Consider the following 13,204-nt stretch of genomic DNA (forward strand, 5'->3'; position numbering starts at 1 on the left):
TCATAGGGTCAATTAGTGCATTTTCAACGGCGCCACTTTGTCCGGACTCTAATTCAAATTGTATTCATCCGATCTTCACCAAACTTGGTCAGTAGTTGCATCTAGTTGATATCTAGGTCAAGTTCGAATATGGGTCATGCCGGGTCAAAAACTAGGTCACAAGGTTACTTAGTGCATTTCAAGCATTTAGCATGGTGTCCGCTCTCTAATTGAAGTAGTTTGCATCTGATCATCACCTAATTTGGTCAGAAGTTGAGTCTAGATGATATGTAGATCAAATTCGAATATGGGTCATGCCGGGTCAAAAACGAGGTCACGATCGGACACATAATGAATTTCAAGCATTTAGCATGGTGCCCGCTCTCTAATTGAAGTAGTTTTCATTTGATCTTCACCAAATTTAGTCAGATGTTACATCTAAATGATATCTAGGTCAAGTTCAAATATGGGTCATGCCGGGTCAATAACTAGGTCTCGAGGTCACTTAGTGCATTTCAAGCATTAAGCATGGTGTCCAAAACCTCCGAACGGGCGTATCTTGTGACAGTTTGGCACTCTTGTTTGTTTTCTTAAACATAACATGGTTTTGTAAGGTTGAGTACAGATTTCATAAGGGCAAGATACGATTAGCATCACTTGGCCAACAGGACCAGAAGCATTCTGCGGAATCTTATACCCATGCACTACTGGCTTGATAGAAATAATCGTCAAAAGACCTCTATCTCAAGCATTCGGTTTTCTACCTACTTTGATAGCTGGTAAAGGTGTATTTAAATACCTGTTATCAGCAGGAGTACTTGTATAGACTGAAACTTGTCAGAAATACCCAAATCTCCAAAACTTTAACTAGGCTCCAGTAATGCCATAAACTTGTTGTTTAATGTTAAAATAGATATTGTTCGGTTGAAAATTGGTCTTTTGACTGATTGCTGCAGTCTGTGTTCTACAGATAAATCTAGCTGCAAGTCTGATAGGAGTTCAGCCCATATTGGGAAGGTATTTCTCTGCGCTGTGGGGAGTGTTCAATTGCTTTTGCCGTTGTGACTCTGTAGATTCAGGATTTAACAAGGAAATAGGATTAAAAAAATTACCACGATTGTGGGATTTCTTCTTATCTGAATGAAGTTTATCTAATGTGCTCTGTTGCCATTTTTGGGATAATTAGACGTTTTAAATTTATTGTGAGCTCACCTGAATAAAATAATCTTAAGTTTTGTTATAATGTGAACACCCAATATTTTATGATATAGATAAAACTATAGCCCCAAGGTTGTCTCACTTGCATATTGATGTGTATTTGAGATAATGCCTTTAATTGACCATTGTTTCTGAGATATGGTCAATGAAGCTTACCCGAGGGGGTCATAAGGGACTTGACTTGCTAAGAACAGATTAGTATCTGAAATAAAAGGACGCTACTTGATCTGTGTGTGAACATCAGAACAGACTGGATTTATAGCAATATTTTGAATTAAGGTAATGTACGTTTTTAAATAATAATTATGATGATAATATAAAAAATCATTATTATTATTATTATTATTATTTAAAACAATACATGTATTCTTTGTGTAGGATTTTAATATAACCTGTAGTAGAAACTTGTATATATTCTGATAATTGTGAAACTAGATCCCAGTAGAATTGCTGTAGGAATGTTAATTGACAAAAACTTTTGTAAAAAATCAATTATGTTAGAAAGACCTGTAAGTTCCATAATTGTTAACTTCAAACAAAATTAAAAGTATTGTTTCAGCATCATACTGAGGGTTTTTAATCTGCCCCCCCCCCCCCCCCCATGATGCCCACCCATCAAATATGGCTAAATATATAATTAATTGCAAAATTTTCTGTTGTTCAGTTATGATCACTCACCAATCTCCCAACAGTTTTCATCCAATTATTACCTTAGTTCATATTAAGGTTTGTTGGCAGACATGATCTTTAAGTTTTATAATCAGCCATTTTGTCCTAGAAATTATTCCGTTATTGCCGCAAACTTGTCTTAGTAATTTCATTTCTGTAAATCCACAGTTATGATCTTCATTTCTGTTAACAATTTTGTTAACTCCTGGGGATATCTCATGTTATATGTTGTATCATCCAAGTTTTATGATCAGCGGAATCTCCCAAACAAGTGTTTGTATCCTTTCTTTATCGAAATGTTTTATTGTTTGTTTGTAGGCATAATATCTTGGTCAAGGTTGAGAATTTAAAAAAAAAAAAAAAATAATGTTCATCAAAGGAGACTATGGGTATATTTCTCTGTTTATATTATTGTATAACTGAAAAGCGTCCGTCTGTCTGTCACACTTTCCATTCGCACAAAAATGTTGACCCCTTTGACCTTGAACTTGAGCTAAGGGTCTGCGTTTAGGTTTGGAAATCTGCTTCATGGTTTCAAAAAAGCGTTTTTTGGGGGCATTATATGTCTTCCGATGGAGGCAGCTCTTGTTCAAATGTCAATTAATGTGGTATTTTTAATGTGGTAAACAGTATTTTCTACCAAGTGTAATTTCTTTTCATTATTTATGAAAAGCATTAAGTCACATGTGATCACGGGATTAAAATTGCAAAAATAAACAAAAGAAAACGACAAGCAAACAAACTTGTTTTGATTTAAATTTATGATTTTTATAGCAACAAGATTAATTGAGAAGATCAGATTGATATACTTTTATGATGTGTTGTAAAGTGTGTCAATTGTCCACTGTGAATTGTCCGGAATCAAATACGAACATCTGGTCCGAGAAACAAGAAGTATCAAATACGAACATCTGGTCCGAGAAACAAGAAGTATCAAATACGAACATCTGGTCCAAGAAACAAGAAGTATCAAATACGAACATCTGGTCCGAGAAACAAGAAGTATCAAATACGAACATCTGGTCAGAGAAACAAGAAGTATCAAATATGAACATCTGGTCAGAGAAACAAGAAGTATCAAATACGAACATCTGGTCCGAGAAACAAGAAGTATCAAATACGAACATCTGGTCAGAGAAACAAGAAGTATCAAATACGAACATCTGGTCCGAGAAACAAGAAGTATCAAATATGAACATCTGGTCCGAGAAACAAGAAGTATCAAATACGAACATCTGGTCCGAGAAACAAGAAGTATCAAATACGAACATCTGGTCCGAGAAACAAGAAGTATCAAATACGAACATCTGGTCAGAGAAACAAGAAGTATCAAATACGAACATCTGGTCCGAGAAACAAGAAGTATCAAATACGAACATCTGGTCAGAGAAACAAGAAGTATCAAATACGAACATCTGGTCCGAGAAACAAGAAGTATCAAATACGAACATCTGGTCCGATAAACAAGAAGTATCAAATACGAACATCTGGTCCGATAAACAAGAAGTATCAAATACGAACATCTGGTCAGAGAAACAAGAAGTATCAAATACGAACATCTGGTCCGAGAAACAAGAAGTATCAAATACGAACATCTGGTCCGAGAAACAAGAAGTATCAAATACGAACATCTGGTCCGAGAAACAAGAAGTATCAAATACGAACATCTGGTCCGAGAAACAAGAAGTATCAAATACGAACATCTGGTCAGAGAAACAAGAAGTATCAAATACGAACATCTGGTCAAAGAAACAAGAAGTATCAAATACGAACATCTGGTCAGAGAAACAAGAAGTATCAAATACGAACATCTGGTCAGAGAAACAAGAAGTATCAAATACGAACATCTGGTCAGAGAAACAAGAAGTATCAAATACGAACATCTGGTCAGAGAAACAAGAAGTATCAAATACGAACATCTGGTCCGAGAAACAAGAAGTATCAAATACGAACATCTGGTCAGAGAAACAAGAAGTATCAAATACGAACATCTGGTCAGAGAAACAAGAAGTATCAAATACGAACATCTGGTCAGAGAAACAAGAAGTATCAAATACGAACATCTGGTCAGAGAAACAAGAAGTATCAAATACGAACATCTGGTCCGAGAAACAAGAAGTATCAAATACGAACATCTGGTCAGAGAAACAAGAAGTATCAAATACGAACATCTGGTCAGAGAAACAAGAAGTATCACTACTCTGTTGTTTACTTTATTTTACAATTGCTAATAAAAGTAGTCAGATTGAAATATCGCCAATCTTGTTGGGAGATTTTGGTTTGAAGTGGCTATTTTACTCTTCTTTGTCATATTGACTTTGTTTATTTGCCTTAGATTAAAAGGTGAAAGGGGTAATTTTATTCTGTAAATGGATTGATTGACTCGCATTTGTAGTTTAATGAAGTGAATCATCAGTTGGATGAAATTCGAAACACCATGAAATTTAACAGCAGTTTTTCATTAAGATTTGCTAAACATATTGAATATGTTTGAAAAGATATCCACCATTGCCTTTTGATTATTGATTTACAACCATTGAATAAAATAATGGATATTTATCGGAAAACAGAAATGTTGTTTTGAATGTATGGGTTTTGTTACTTGATCAACTTTTTAAACTGGTAAATGAAATTAAACTTGAATATCGTATGGGGTTGTTTAATTGAAGTTTACATAAAAAATGATAAATTCATGAAAACTATGTCACCAGGTCCTACATGTATCTTAGAAAAACTTGTTATCACTGCAGAGGCTACTCATGAAACTTGGTCAGCATGCTTATCTTTACAATATATATTGTAACTTTATATCTGGGTCATGTGTGTCTAAGAATTAGGTCAGCAGGTCATGTCGTAGATAAACCTTTTAACGGCTCTATAGGGACCACATTTATGAGCCAGTCTCGATGAAACTTTGTCAAAATGTTTATCTTGACAATATAAAGGCTATGTTTGGAACTTCGTCAACTGGGAGAAAAAACTAGATCACAAGGTCATTTCTTCAATATTAAGTGTCCTTGAACTCCACATATATACGAGTTGCTCCTTTAAAATCTATTGGAATCCCATATTATAAATGTAGTTTTTGTGTAACCTGAATAGTTAAAAGCCTATCAATACAGGAAATACTCGGGGTTTGACATTTTGAGGTTGACATCAAGTAAGTGGTTGATAAGAAAGCTTTATTATCTAACACAACAGTTCTTCAGTCCTGAATTGTAAAGACAAACAGATCAATATGTTTTAAATCCATATACCTACATTGCTGAAGATAATAGAAATATTGTTTTCAAAAGTTTAGACAAATATGCAGAGATATGAAATCTGAATGAATTGTTTTATTTATTGCATATACATTTTCAAATTCCTGAAGGAATACAATGTTGAGTTAATGTTTCAGTTTTGCAAACATTAAAGCATTATAATGACTGTAACACATTAACAATTTTTCGATTTTCTGGAAGTTTTTAATAAATAGCTGAGTTTTTAAACTCGTCAGAAGTTATGAAGGCGTACAGATGTAAATTTGGCTAATAATACAATACTACCAGTAATCATTATATTGAAACAAATGTTTACCCGGAGACAGGCACTTATTTTTCCTCGCCATAGGCGGAGGGATATTGTTTTGGCGTTGTTCGTCCGTCCGTCTTTCCGTCCTTCCGTCCATTTGTCTGGAACTTTTGTGTCCGGAGCAATATATTGGAAGTGATTTGGCGGATTTCATTGAAACTTGGTATGAGTATATATATGGATAAGAGGATGATGCATGCCAAATGGCATTGTACACCATCTGTTAATAACGGAGTTATTACCCTTTGTATGCTTTTTTAGCTGAGTGTCAAATATTACACTTTTGTGTCCAGAAGCATATTGGCGGGGGATATCAATTCAACGAATTTGCTTGTTATTATATAAGTTTGACATAGATAATCCAGTTATTTTATAATTATGAGAATAGTTTTATAAATAAGAATATTTAAATAACAGAACATGTCCTTTAAGTCCACTGGTCATTCAGCATGAGATTGAACAGAGATCCATGGCCTGATTGGTCAGACTAATTGTCCCATTAGATGAAGGATAATAGGAGGATACTGTCAGGTTGGGACACTGACAACATGCTATTAGGCCTGTCCTTCCACCCTTGACATCTTCATATAGGCTGCATTGACGCCTGCTGGACTGGTCAGTGGGCATTGTGTATATTGGGAGTGGATAAAATGGAATATGTAGTTGTGAATCATGCTTTAAACATATATAGATAAGTTATATGTGCTGAACAAGACTAATTGTAACCTCCTTGGTTATGTATGTGCGCAGGTTTGAAGGTATAAACATACATAATTTTATTAAACGTGATAGAATTAACAGGAATTTGTTTGAACATAATTTATAAAAATGTCAGAACAGGTAGATTTATTATGTCATAAGCATGTATATCAGGATGCATGTGAATTTGTCATTGAAATTACACAATATAAGTAAATACATCAGTTTGTCATATGTAATAAGTATGGGTATTTTGATTTAAGGAGACCTGTGGCAACGATTATTGGGTCAGAGTATGAGTAAGATACTGTTCTTATTTCCTTTGGCTGTAAGATAGCTGAAAGGGTTGGTTCAAATCAGACTGCACAGATATGCAGGCTGACTGCTTTGCAGCATATTGCAAAAACCCATTTGTGCATTACAAGGGTAATATCATATTTGTATTTTAAGATTTTAAATATCTAAACAAGCGGCGAAAATGGTGTTATAAATGGGCTGAAGTATTTTGTTCATTTGCATATTAAGATAAAGACTGCAAGACTATTGTAACATCTGCCTTAAAATAATGTAATTACTTAGTATTTACTTCGGGTCTGTTTTTGAAGCACATGCTGAAGTTTCCATACTTGCGGCAATGTCAAATTGTCTGGCTGTACTTTTTTAGTAATAAATCATGATGAAACAAGAGAATGATAATTATCAGGCAAACAAGAAGTTCAATGTATTGTGCAATTTTGAAATGGAAAATTATTGATTCTTATTTTCTAGTGGAGTCAGCATAGAATACAGATCAGTGAATAATTGAAAACCTTATTAAAGGGGCCGTCCAACAGATTTTGGCATGTATTGAAGCTTCAAGAGTCATTAAATGCTTTAAATGCTTTATATTGATAAATTTAAACATTTGAACTATAAATCTCCAGTAAAAAACAAGAATACAATTTAAAAAAAAGGAAAAAAAGTAACCCTCAACAGGTTTCGAACCACTGACCCCTGGAGTCCTGGAGTAAAAAGCCTCCCGCCTAGACCACTCGACCATCCACGCTCACATACAGGGCGGATGTATTGTTAAGCTATATAAGCAATCCTCGTAGTTTCCCAAAATATCTAATCGCGTTGATACGACGCTTTATCTGTTGGACGGCCCCTTTAAGGGGTCTACCTCATAAATTTTATAACCGGTACATATATAGCACAATTGATTTTAATGAATTTGAAGAATTTTAAGAATTAAAGGGACTTTTTCTCTGATTGTATGTCTTAAAATAAACATATAATGTGCTTATAATCAGAGAACACCTTTAGTGGCTGCACAATGTTCAAGAAATGTTAGCTTATTTACTGGAACAATTTAAATCTGATCCTCATCAAATGGGGTGATAATTTTGTTGGGCATACACATGATATTTTTACTAAGTTTGATTACCAAATCGCATGAAGTGTTTCTGAATTGCGGCCCTTGAATTGTTAACAACAGGTCATATTTATATTGTCCCCTCTCTAAGTTACTGTTTAGATGGGATCATCGTTAAACCTGGTGATCATGTTTGTTGACATAGAATCTTGGCCATATGTGATAACCCTGCAAAATAACATGAAGAATTTATTAATAATTGGCTCTTTAATTATAAAAAATCGGCCAAAAAACTTGTGTCTGCCCTTTGACTAAACTAGTTTTAATTTTATCATCATCAAATTGGTTCATCAATGTTTCAGTGGACAATTGCAATGTGCGCTCAATACAATAACTAGCCAGAGAGCCTGAAGCCTTTGAATAATAAAATAATTGCCAAATAAATATTGTAAGATCTCTAACTCAATTAGTTTTAATCTTGTATTCATGGAAATGGATCAATGTAATCCAGACCTTTAAACGGATGTTCCTTGTGACAAGTTGGCACTCTTGTATATATTTAACAGTATTAATACTCTTAAAATTACAATTGAAAGGGAGATATTTTTACCAGCTGCCAAGCATCAACTTGTTCATTATATACTAAATAAACTTGTAGAAACCAATAAAATTGCTTGTGATGAGTAGTGAAATTCCAGTTAATGTACATCTTTCTGTACATTAACTTTTGCCTAGAACCGTTACCAACCTTAATTTGAACCTAAAATTTACCTTACTAGAATATGGAATCATTCAAATTAATTTTTTTATGCCCCCCGGATAGATAGATCATGGGTATATTGTTTTGGTCATAATACACTAAATAGTTTCCCTATATAATTCAATGTAAAAGCGACAACTTTGAGCGAAAATAAATGCAACATTTTGCACATAGAGACCCCCATAACCATACCTTTTCTTAAAGGCCATTCTAAGCGGAATCGATTTATGCAATAAAAAAGATATGTCATGTACAAAGCAAGAAAGAACTTGACACAAATCAAAATCGACTGTTTTTGCAACTTTTTTTTTGGCCGTTTCTTAGTGAAATGTAACCTTTTCTAGTGCAATGGTTTACTATAGTCTTCACGTGTATCATATTTCAGGGATTCAGTAGTGAACACCTATTCATGCCCTACCATTATCTCTGCAAGATAACACCCGAATAATGGTAAAAAGTGTAAAACATGCCTTCCTGTCAGCTATGATATTTTTTTAGAGAGTACAGCCCTACATGAAGCGATCATTTAGTGTATTGTAACCTATAAGACAACGTTAACTGTTAACATCGCGAAAAATAAGCACTTCTCGATACTTATAAACCTATTTTCTATGTGCATGCCAATTTTCAGACCGATCTTTCACGTAGAAATGCTTGAAAATGCATTTTATTATAACGCCTGACAAGCCATGTGACTTTCGCGTTCGGAGCTTTGATTTATAACGGGCGTTCAGGCGAGAAAACGTTTACCCTAAATAATTACAATCGGTCAAAATACTGGAATATTGTTACAAGCTATGTAGAAAAAGAAGTAAACAACTATTAAAACGTGTTCATGAGCGCTTTCAGCACAAATTGTTGCGATTTGAGATGCTCAAGACGAGTTTTTGTACGCTTTTTTTCTTATTTTCCTCTGAAAACGTATTTTCTTCTTAAAAACTCACGATGCTCCTTAAATTCGTGCAACAGACGCATTTATTCCGTGAAATTTGCCAAAACGCGTCATATCCCACTAAAAAAATGATGATTTTCTGTCAATACAGCTCCTTTGTGACTAGGCCTGGTTTTGCGTTTAGGTCATAATACACTAAATAGTCTCCCTATATAATTCAATGTAAAAGCGACAACTTTGAGCGAAAATAAATGCAACATTTTGCACATAGAGACCCCCATAACCATACCTTTTCTTAAAGGCCATTCTAAGCGGAATCGATTTATGCAATAAAAAAGATATGTCATGTACAAAGCAAGAAAGAACTTGACACAAATCAAAATCGACTGTTTTTGCAACTTTTTTTTTGGCCGTTTCTTAGTGAAATGTAACCTTTTCTAGTGCAATGGTTTACTATAGTCTTCACGTGTATCATATTTCAGGGATTCAGTAGTGAACACCTATTCATGCCCTACCATTATCTCTGCAAGATAACACCCGAATAATGGTAAAAAGTGTAAAACATGCCTTCCTGTCAGCTATGATATTTTTTTAGAGAGTACAGCCCTACATGAAGCGATCATTTAGTGTATTGTAACCTTTTTGGCCTGTCTGTCTGTCATTCTGTCCCAAAACTTTAACCTTACAGTAAAGTTTTGCAATAACTTTTGAAATATTGAACATAGCAACTTGATATTTGGCATGCATGTGTATCTCATGGAGCTGCACATTTTGAGTGGTGAAAGGTCAAGGTCATCCTTCAAGGTCAAAGGTCAAAAATTAAAAACTTTAATATATTAAAGTTTTGCAATAACTTTTGAAATATTGAACAAAGCAACTTGATATTTGGCATGCATTTGTATCTCATGGAGCTAAACATTTTGAGTGGTGAAAGGTCAAGGTCATCCTTCAAGGTCAAAAATTTAAAAATTTAATATAGTAAAGTTTTGCAATAATTTTTGAAATATTGAACATAGCAACTTGATATTTGGCATGCATGTGTATCTCATGGAGCTGCACATTTTGAGTGGTAAAAGGTCAAGGTCAAGGTCATCCTTCAAGGTCAAAAATTTAAAACTTTAATATAGTAAAGTTTTGCAATAACTTGAAATATTGAACATAGCAACTTGATATTTGGCATGCATGTGTATCTCATGGAGCTGCACATCTTGAGTGGTAAAAGGTCCAGGTCATCCTTGAAGATCAAAGGTCAAACATTTTAAACTTTAATATAGTAAAGTTTTGCAATAACTTTTGAAATATTGAACATAGCAACTTGATATTTGGCATGCATGTGTATCTCATGGAGCTGCACCTTTTGAGTGGTGAAAGGTCAAGGTCATCCTTCAAGGTCAAAGGTCGAAAATTAAAAACTTTAATATAGTAAAGTTTTGCAATAACTTTTGAAATATTGAACATAGCAACTTGATATTAGGCATGCGTGTGTATCTCATGGAGCTGCACATTTTGAGTGGTGAAAGGCCAAGGTGAAGGTCATCCGACAAGGGCAAAGGTAAAAAAAGCGGTGCATTAGGGTGCATTGTGTTTCTGACAAACACATCTCTTGTTTCTATTGGTTAATCAGATATGACAACATTGTCTCACAACAACACTGCCAACAACACTTTGATCTTAACACAGAAATTGCTTTGGAACATAGTGTTAGTCACCCATAGTACCCAATAACAGTTTGACCTTGACCTAATTTGATCTTAATTCAGGACAGTGGTCTGTCCAGCACCAACAGAGGTGCAAAATGTATATTTTTATTGCATCAGGGGATGCATATTTGTGCTGATGGTTAATAATTTCTATGTACTTATTTTGTAGAGGGCTGTCCGCTGAGTACTGACATCTAAATGTGTTCATCTACTAAATGTAAAAAATTTAATTGACTGGTTTGCACATTCTTGTGACATGTCAACATAATTTAGAGAAAGAAGTTGTAGATTTGAAAAAGTGATGGTTATTGTGCTCTGTCATTATTTCATGAGGGTATGTCTTTCAAGAGACAGCAATGACAAATTGAACTTCCTGCATTGCAGCCTGTAGAACCATTGCTGCTAATGGCTCAATGAGGTTACTAAATTGTGGTCGATAGATTTAATTATGCTCTACATGGACATCTTGCTGTAAAATCCAGATGCTGAATATAAGCTGCTTCATGTGATAACTCTGATATTGAACTTATAAAGCTGTACACTATAATTTTGCCTCTTTCTTAATGGATGATGTTTCAGATCTTTCTTTGAAACAAATTACTTGATGTAAGAACCATTAACTTTCTAAGAGAAGTCCTTTAGGGGTGTTCAAGTATAGCCTTGAAAATTTTGAAGCATATTATTTTACATAAAAATAATTTTTGATTGTGACTAACACTATGTTCCAAAGAAATTTCTGTGTTAAGATCAAAGTGTTGTTGGCAGTTTTGTTGTCAGACAATGCTGTCACATCTGATTGAAAAACTTCTCAATGGCATGTTTATTATTTATTTACACAAAAAGGCACTTAACTAAAACCTTTTCATCAAGTTAATCGAGCATAATATAAAATCAGAAGTTTGATACAAACAAAGAAGCAAATATTCCGAAAAAAGATAACCCAAAATTGGTATCAAATCGAAAGCCATACAATTTATAATGAGCCATACTAATTATTGTAATCTCAGAATACATGAATTATTTAATATAAAGTGAGTTGTAGCTGTTATGATATGCCTGTTTTTATGCCCCCCTTCGAAGAAGAGGGGGTATATTGTTTTGCACATGTCGGTCTGTCTGTCCGTCCGTCCACCAGATGGTTTCCGGATGATAACTCAAGAACGCTTAGTCCTAGGATCATGAAACTTCATAGGTACATTGATCATGACTGGCAGATGACCCCTATTAATTTTCAGGTCACTAGGTTAAAGGTCAAGGTCACAGTGACTCAAAATAGTAAAATGGTTTCCGGATGATAACTCAAGAATGCTTAGGCCTAGGATCATGAAACTTCATAGGTTTATTGATCATGACTGGCAGATGACCCCTATTGATTTTCAGGTCACTAGGTCAAAGGTCAAGGTCACAGTGACTCAAAATAGTAAAATGGTTTCCGGATGATCACTCAAGAATGCTTACGCCTAGGATCATGAAACTTCATAGGTACATTGATCATGACTGGCAGATGACCCCTATTGATTTTCAGGTCAATATGTAAAAGGTCAAGGTCACAGTGACTGGAAACAGTAAAATGGTTTCCAGATGATAACTCGAAGAATGCTTACGCCTAGGATCATGAAACTTCATAGGTACATTGATCATGACTGGCAGATGACTTCTATTGATTTTCAGGTCACTAGGTCAAAGGTTAAGGTCACAGTGACTTGAAACAGTAAAAATGGTTTCCGGATGATAACTCAAGAATGCTTACGCCTAGGATCATGAAACTCCATAGGCACATTGATCATGACTGGCAGATGACCCCTATTGATTTTCAGGTCACTAGGTCAAAGGTCAAGGTCAAAGTGACTCGAAATAGTAAAATGGTTTCCGGATGATAACTCAAGAATGCTTACACCTAGGATCATGAAATTTCATAGGCACATTGATCATGACTGGCAGATGACCCCTATAAATTTTCAGGTCACTAGGTCAAAGGTCAAGGTCACAGTGACAAAAAACATATTCACACAATGGCTGCCACTACAACTGACAGCCCATATGGGGGGCATGCATGTTTTACAAACAGCCCTTGTTTGTCAAGAGGTTGCCCCTTTGTGGCCCTTTTAAGTGACATTGTCCCTTTTAATTGTTTTGTTATTGTCATGATGTATAATCATTGAGATAGTCTTACAATGTTTAAAATGTTTCCATGGGAGAAATGGAACACCAATTTAGATGATATCCACTTCATATGGATGTTGTCATGTTACTGGTGTTACATTCATTGCCTCTCAGCACCTTCTTCCTTGGAGCTCTTTAAATTTAAAATTCAGTATGGTTTCATAGGCTTCCATCCAGCAATATTGCAGTGTTAATAA

General features: G+C 34.8%; 1 protein-coding gene across 2 annotated transcripts in view; it reads left to right on the forward strand.

The window, feature by feature from the left end:
* Positions 1-977: 977 nt before the first annotated feature.
* Positions 978-13,204, forward strand: part of LOC127868615 (cadherin-23-like) — an 85,692-nt gene continuing 73,465 nt past the window's right edge. Inside the window, exon 1 of one of the 2 annotated variants that reach the window (XM_052410498.1) lies at positions 978-996. The gene's annotated coding sequence lies outside the window, so the exon portion shown is untranslated. Of the gene's footprint in view, positions 997-1,050; positions 1,477-13,204 lie in introns of those variants that run through there. The other variant, XM_052410497.1, reaches the window with a different exon arrangement.

Source organism: Dreissena polymorpha, chromosome 2 (assembly GCF_020536995.1).
Source record: "Dreissena polymorpha isolate Duluth1 chromosome 2, UMN_Dpol_1.0, whole genome shotgun sequence".
Lineage (NCBI taxonomy): Eukaryota > Metazoa > Mollusca > Bivalvia > Myida > Dreissenidae > Dreissena > Dreissena polymorpha.